Source organism: Eumetopias jubatus, unplaced genomic scaffold (genome assembly GCF_037043125.1).
Source record: "Eumetopias jubatus isolate StellerSeaLion01/CBP00866 unplaced genomic scaffold, mEumJub1_p1.0 scaffold_7, whole genome shotgun sequence".
NCBI lineage: Eukaryota > Metazoa > Chordata > Mammalia > Carnivora > Otariidae > Eumetopias > Eumetopias jubatus.
Window position 1 is genome coordinate 72,729,543 of NW_028274813.1, and position 6,699 is coordinate 72,736,241.

General features: G+C 38.5%; 1 pseudogene; it reads right to left on the bottom strand.

Annotated features, from left to right (window-relative positions):
- Positions 1-4,603: 4,603 nt before the first annotated feature.
- Positions 4,604-5,548, bottom strand: LOC114217815 (PIN2/TERF1-interacting telomerase inhibitor 1 pseudogene; annotated as a pseudogene).
- Positions 5,549-6,699: the final 1,151 nt, after the last annotated feature.

The following is a 6,699-nucleotide window of genomic DNA, read 5'->3' on the forward strand; positions in this document are numbered from 1 at the left end:
ATGTGTTCTTACTCAAATATTCCAGGCACAAAAATAGAAAACTGGAATGAAAACACCTGAAATTTTAGTTTTAGTTCACATATCACCTTATAGTGAATATGAAGCTATTGTATCATTTTAAAGTTTTTACTGGAGTATAATATACACACAAGAAAGTGTAAATATATCACAAGTGTACAACTTGATAAATAATGTATTTCATTTACTTTCAAAAAAGCAAGAGAATTTGATAAAGGCTAACACCTTTGCATGACAAATACCCTCAGCAATCCAGAATTAAAAGAGACATTCCTGAATCTGATAAAAGGTATCTATGAAAAGGCCCAAAGTCAATATTATTCCCCTTAAAATCAGGAACAAGATAAAGAGATACACTATCACTACTTCTATTTATTATCATACTGGAGATCCTGGCATCAAGTCAGGAAAAGGAGATAAAATGTACAAAGTTTGGAAAGGGAGAAGTAAAAGACACTTTTATTCATAGATGATGCATTTGTGTATGTAGAAAATACAAAAGAATCTATAAACACACTGTAAGAACTAGGACCAGGAGGTGAATTAAAGAAAGTCACTAAACACAAAAATCAATTTTATTTCTGGATTCCAGCTAAAAGTGTTGGAAAATAAAGTTAAAATGCCATTTATGAAATACCTGGGAATGAATTTAATGAAGGTTTGCAAATGCCCAAGAATAAAAACTACAACCCATTATAATAAAGAGAATTAGAGAGAACCTACTTAAATGAAGAGGATAACAAACAAATCTGAAGACTCCATGTTAAGATGTCAATTGTCCCATATTGACTCATAAATTCAACACAATCCCAATCAAATTACCAGGAACCCTTTTGGTGGAAGTTGAGAGGCTAATTCTAAAACTTATGTGGAAGCACAAGGATCTAGAATAAGCTTTGATTAAAAAAAAGAGAGAGAGAGAGAATGTGACCTGCATTTCCAGATTTCAAAACTTATATGAAGCCTTAGTAATTAAGCAGAATGGTCAATTGGTATGAGGATAAAATAAATAGGTTGGGAAACAATTAAGTGCAAGAATACCCCATACACATATACTGCCAATTGATTTTCTCCAAAGATGACTATTGTGAAAATTAATAAATGAAACCTTACTAAATAAAATAGAGTTAGGAATGTTGGCAGTAGAGGCCCAACTACGTGTAGTCAATTGCACCTAGATACTATTTACTATACCAGCAGGAGGAAGAGAGACTTTCCTTTCCGCCCAGAATAGCCCAGCCAATTGGAGACAGTCACAACTCAGCCAATGAGAAGCTGTTATACTTCAAATTCCCATTTCCTCCAAAAGACTTTTTTTTTTTTAAATAACAACCCTCCCACTTTCCTCTACAAAAGAATTCCTCTCCTTTGTTTTGCAGACTTGCCTATGGTTTTTACCATAGATTGCTTGTCCCAGATTTCAGTTCTCTGCTATTCCTGAATTAAACCCATTTTTGCTGGTAAAATAACCAGCAGTTTCATTTTTAAGTTTAGCACTATATAATTCAGTGGAGGAAAGGACGGTCTATGTAGGATAAGTGCTGGAGCAATTGGCTACTTGTATTTTTATTTTTTGCCCATTTTTTTTATTATGTTATGTTTATCACCATACATAACATCATTAGTTTTTGATGTAGTCTTCAATGATTCACTGTTTGCGTTTAACACCCAGTGCTCCACGCAGAATGTGCCCTTTTTAATACCCATCACCAGGCTAACCCATACCCCCACCCCCCTCCCCTCTAGAACCCTCAGTTTGTTTCTCAGTGTCCATTGTCTCTCACGATTTGTCTCTCCCTCCGATTTACCCCCCCTTCATTTTCCCCTTCCTGTTATCTTCTTCTTCTTCTTTTTTTAAACATATAATGTATTATTTGTTTCAGAGGTACTGGGCTACTTGTATTTTTTAAAAGTCTCCTGATCTCTCCTTCGCCAATACAAAAAGTTAATTCTAAATGAATAAGAGATCTAAATGTGATAGGTGAAACTATAAAGCTTCTAAAAGAAAACAGAATTTCTTTATGACCTGGGGGTGGGCAGAGGTTTCTTTGAAAGTGCACACACAAAAAAACTCTAACCATAAAAGAAAAAATAATAAATTCCACTCCTTAAAAATTATGCTTGGAGTGCCTGGGTGGCTCAGTTGTTAGGTGTCTGCCTTTGGCTCAGGTCATGATCCCAGGGTCCTGGGATGGAGCCCCGCATCGGGCTCCCTGCTCTGCGGGAAGCCTGCTTCTCCCTCTCCCACTCCCCCTGCTTGTGTTCCCTCTCTCGCTATCTCTCTCTCTCTGTCAAATAAATAAATAAAACCTTTTTTAAAAAATTATGCTTATGGGCCCCTGGGTGGCTCAGATGGTTAATCGTCTGCCTTCAGCTCAGGGTCCTGGGATCGAGTCCCGCATCGGGCTCCCTGCTCCTTGGGAGCCTGCTTCTCCCTCTGCCTCTCTCTCTCTCTCTCTCTCTCTGTCTTTCATGAATAAATAAATAAAATCTTAAAAAAAAATTATGCTTATGTTCCCCAAATACACCATTGAGAGAGTGAAAAAGCAAGTTACAGACTAGGCTAAAATATTTGTGCTATATGTATCTGATAAAGAACTTGAACACAACTAACCTTGCCTACAACTTTTTAAATAATAGAAATAAAATAAATAACCTACAATCCAAGAAACATGGCAAATGATGTGAAGTGACGCTTATCAAAAGAAATAATCCAAATGGCCAATAAGCTGAGGAAAATGTGCTCAACATCATTACTCATCAACAAACTATAAATTAAATCCACAATGCCATACCACAGCACACACACTAATATGGCAAAAGAATTTAAAAGAATGACAAGAACTTTTGCTTCTGGAAAGATGCAGTTGTCATGAATTTTATTTTAGCCATTCTGATGGGTGTGTAGGGATATCTCCTTGTGATTTCAGTTTGCATTTCTCTAATTGGCTAATGATGTTGAATATATTTTCTCGTGCATATTTGTCATCTGTATATCTTTTTTAGTAAAATATTTTTTGTCCATGTTCTGATGAGATTGTTAGATTTATTTACTGTTTAGCTTTGAGAATTCTTTATATATTCTAGATACTGGTCTTTTGAGGGATATATGGTTTGCAAATAGTTTTTCTCAGTCTGGAGCTTCTTGTCTCTCTACCCTTTTAAAAAGGATCTTTTTTGCAGGGCAAAGGATCTTAATTTTGAATTTACCTCTCTTCCTCTCTCTCTCTTTTTAAACTTGTATGGACTGTGTTTTTGGTGTCAAGTCTAAGAACTCTTGGCCCAGATTTACGTATCAAAAATTTTGTCTTATGCTTTTTCTAAGAGTTTTACAATTTAACATTTTACATTTGTCTGTGATCACCTCAAGTTGATTTTATTAACTTAGTTTTTATGAAGTGTGAAGCTTAAATCAAGTTTCATTTTTCTCGCCTATGGAGGTCCACTTGCTCCAACCCCATAGATTGAAGAGCTTATCTTTCTTCCACTGAATTTCTTTGGCACTTTTGTAAAAGAACAAAAAATTCAGGGGCGCCTGGGTGGCTCAGTCGTTGAGCGTCTGCCTTCAGCTCGGGTCCTGATCCCAGGGTCCTGGGATCGAGCCCCACATCAGGCTCCTTGCTCTGCAAGAAGCCTGCTTCTCCCTCTCCCGCTCCCCTGCTTGTGTTCCCTCTATCGCTGTGTTTCTCTCTGTCGGATAAATAGATAAAATCTTTGAAAAAAAAATTCAGTCGGGTATATTTGTGTGGATCTATTTGTGGGTTCTCTAGTTTTTGCACTGATCTGTATGTTTCTTTCTGTACCAATAACACATCATCTTGATTTTACTGTAGCTATAGCTTGAAGTCACATAGACTGATTGCTCCCACTTTATTCTTCTTTTCTCAAGATTGCTCTAGTTATCCTAGTATTCTACATTTTCATATAAATTTTAGAATAATCTTGCATATACATATAAAAAACGCTGCATGGATTTCAACAGGAACTATGTAAAATGTATATATCCTTCTGGGGAGAATTGATCTATCTACCATTTTGAGTCTTTTAATTTACAAAGACAGGATGTGTCTTCATTTGTCTTCTTTGATTTCCTTCATCGGCATTTTGGAGGTTTCAGCACAAAATTTTGATATATGTTTTGTTAGGTTTACACCTAGGAGTCTAGGGTCCTTTTGAAGCATTGTAAATGGCACTATATTTTTAATTTATGTGTCCACATGTTCACTGCTAGTATATAGAAATTCATTTGATTTTTGTATGTTTATCTTGTATCCCATGACCTTGTTGAACCCATTGAATAGTTTTAGGATATTTTTTGTATATACATTGGGATTTTCTTTTCTTTTTTTTCACAGTCTAAAAAGAAATTTGTTTGTTTATGAGAGCCATGATTTGGGACATTAGAAATTTCTCCAGGGATGTGTTGGGAAAAATGTGGTGAGAGGGCGAGACTCAGCAACCCACGAGCATGTCAAAAGATGTGCACAAACTCTCTTGGGTGAACTCTGCTCTGACTTCAGGCCAAAGGTGTTTGCTTGCAGGGCCCTGACAGCTGAATGGCTGGAAGGCCCTGTCTCGAGAGAATTTATTCGGAACCTTTCTTCTTCTTTGTCTACTTCACTGGTATGTCGTGTAACGTAGCGTCCACTGCTACCTCAACTTGCTTTTGTAGCTTTTTCTTTTCTCTCCTTTTTTTGGGCTTTGGGGTAATGTCCTGGTCATCAGGGGGCCACACACAATCCTCTCCATCCTCAGCAGAAACACCAGAATTCTCATCCCAACAAGGGTCTCCGAGCTGCCGTTCAACTTGGTCTCTCTTCTTCTTGGCCTGGGGTTCGGTGTAAGTCTCCACATTTTTATCTTTTGCCCCTTTCTTTCTCTTCTTTCCCCTTTTTCTTTCTATTCGGTTCTCTGCAAGGTCAGGCCCTGCTGCTCTGACCTGTGGCTTATTCTTTAGCTGCGCCAGCCGCTTGGCAAAGTACTCCTGGATGGTGAAGGCACTGGTCGTTGTAGTGGAGGATACATTCCCATCAGGAGTGGCAGGGCTGGAATCATCATGCTCAGGAGTCTTCTTACTCTGTCTTTTCCCAAAAATGCAGTCAAGATCTGTTTTGCTCCGAGATAATAGATCCTTCCCTTTTGTGAATTTCGTATAGTGAACACGGTTTTTGGAGATTTTGGACTTTTCTTCAAGGCTGAAAGTCTTCTTTTCTTTGTTGTCTGAGGAGTCTGTTGTTTCCTGCCCATGGCAAGTGTTCAGCTCAGCCAGAAGCTGGTTAAAATCATCCTGATGAGCAATCCAGTTATCTTCATCATTGATCGTAGCTCCAAGTCCCAGGTGGTTATTTTTAACTTGGATTTTAATATGATTTGTGGCTCCTTGCTCCTGAGCCCCTAAACCCTTTCCTTTAGACCACCCCATCTTCTCTAGCATCCTCTGGCCAAACTTGGAATCGTTACTGCTTCACGCAGTGTTTCTTGGATCCACAGCCCACTTCTGCTTCCGCCGCAGCTCAGCCAGCATCGACATGTCGAGAGCCTGGGGCGCCGCGAGTCTCCGGGCCTGAGCGGTGGCGGCAACCGAAGCAGCCGGCTCGTGAAGAAGCTGGAACCACGGGACTCCTACATTGGGATTTTCTACATAGACAATTACATTATCTACAAAGAGTGGAGGTTTTACTTCTTTTCTGATCTATATGATTGTCTTTACTTGTACTTGTTTTATTGCACTGGTTCGAGCATCTAGCGTTATGTTAAATGAAACTGACATGTGTGACTATCTTTGCCTTTTTCCCGATGTCAGGGCAAAAGTATATAGTATTTTACTGGTGAGCACACTATTAGCTGTTGAGGAAGTTCGCCACTACTCCTATGTTTCTCAGAGTTTTTACCATGAATGACTTGAATTTTGGCAAAAAAAAAAAAAATTCTGTATAGATTAACATGATCATGTGATTTTTCTTTTTTAGCCTGTTAATGTGCTGGATTCCATCAATTAATTTCCAAGCATTGAAGCAGACTTGAGTCCCTGAAAAAAATCCATTTGCATTTGGGTATTATTCTATTTATATATTGATGAATTCTACTTTCTAATATTTTGTGAAGAAATTTTGTGCCTATATTCACAAGGGAAATTTCTCTGCAGTTTTCTTTTCTATATGGTCTTCGCCTGATTTTGGTATTGGGGAAATACTACTTCTTAAAATGAGTTAGGAATTACTTTCTTTCTATTTTCTGGAAGAAACTGTGTAAAATTCATGCTAACTCTTCAAATTTTTAATAGAATTCTCCAATTAAGCCGTTTGAGCCTGGAGATTTATTATTATTATTATTTAACATTTAATTTTTCACATTGTGACCAGCTTGTTTTTTTAAGATTTTATTTATTCATTTGAGAGAGAGAGAGAGAGATAACAAAAGAGAGCAGAGCAGGAGGGAGAGACAGAGGGAAAAGCAGGCTCTCCGAGGAGGAGGGAGCCAGATGTGGTAGTCCATCCCAGGACCCTGGGATCATGATCTGAGCCGAAGGCAGAGAGCCTAACCAACTGAGCCACCCAAGCACCCCATGACTGCAGCTTTCTCTGACTGTTTGCTCAGGAGAGATAAAGACGGGCTGCTCCTGGAGCTCTACAGCAAGGTTTGGGGATAGGTCGCAGGTGCTCTGAGAGCACTGTGCCCCGC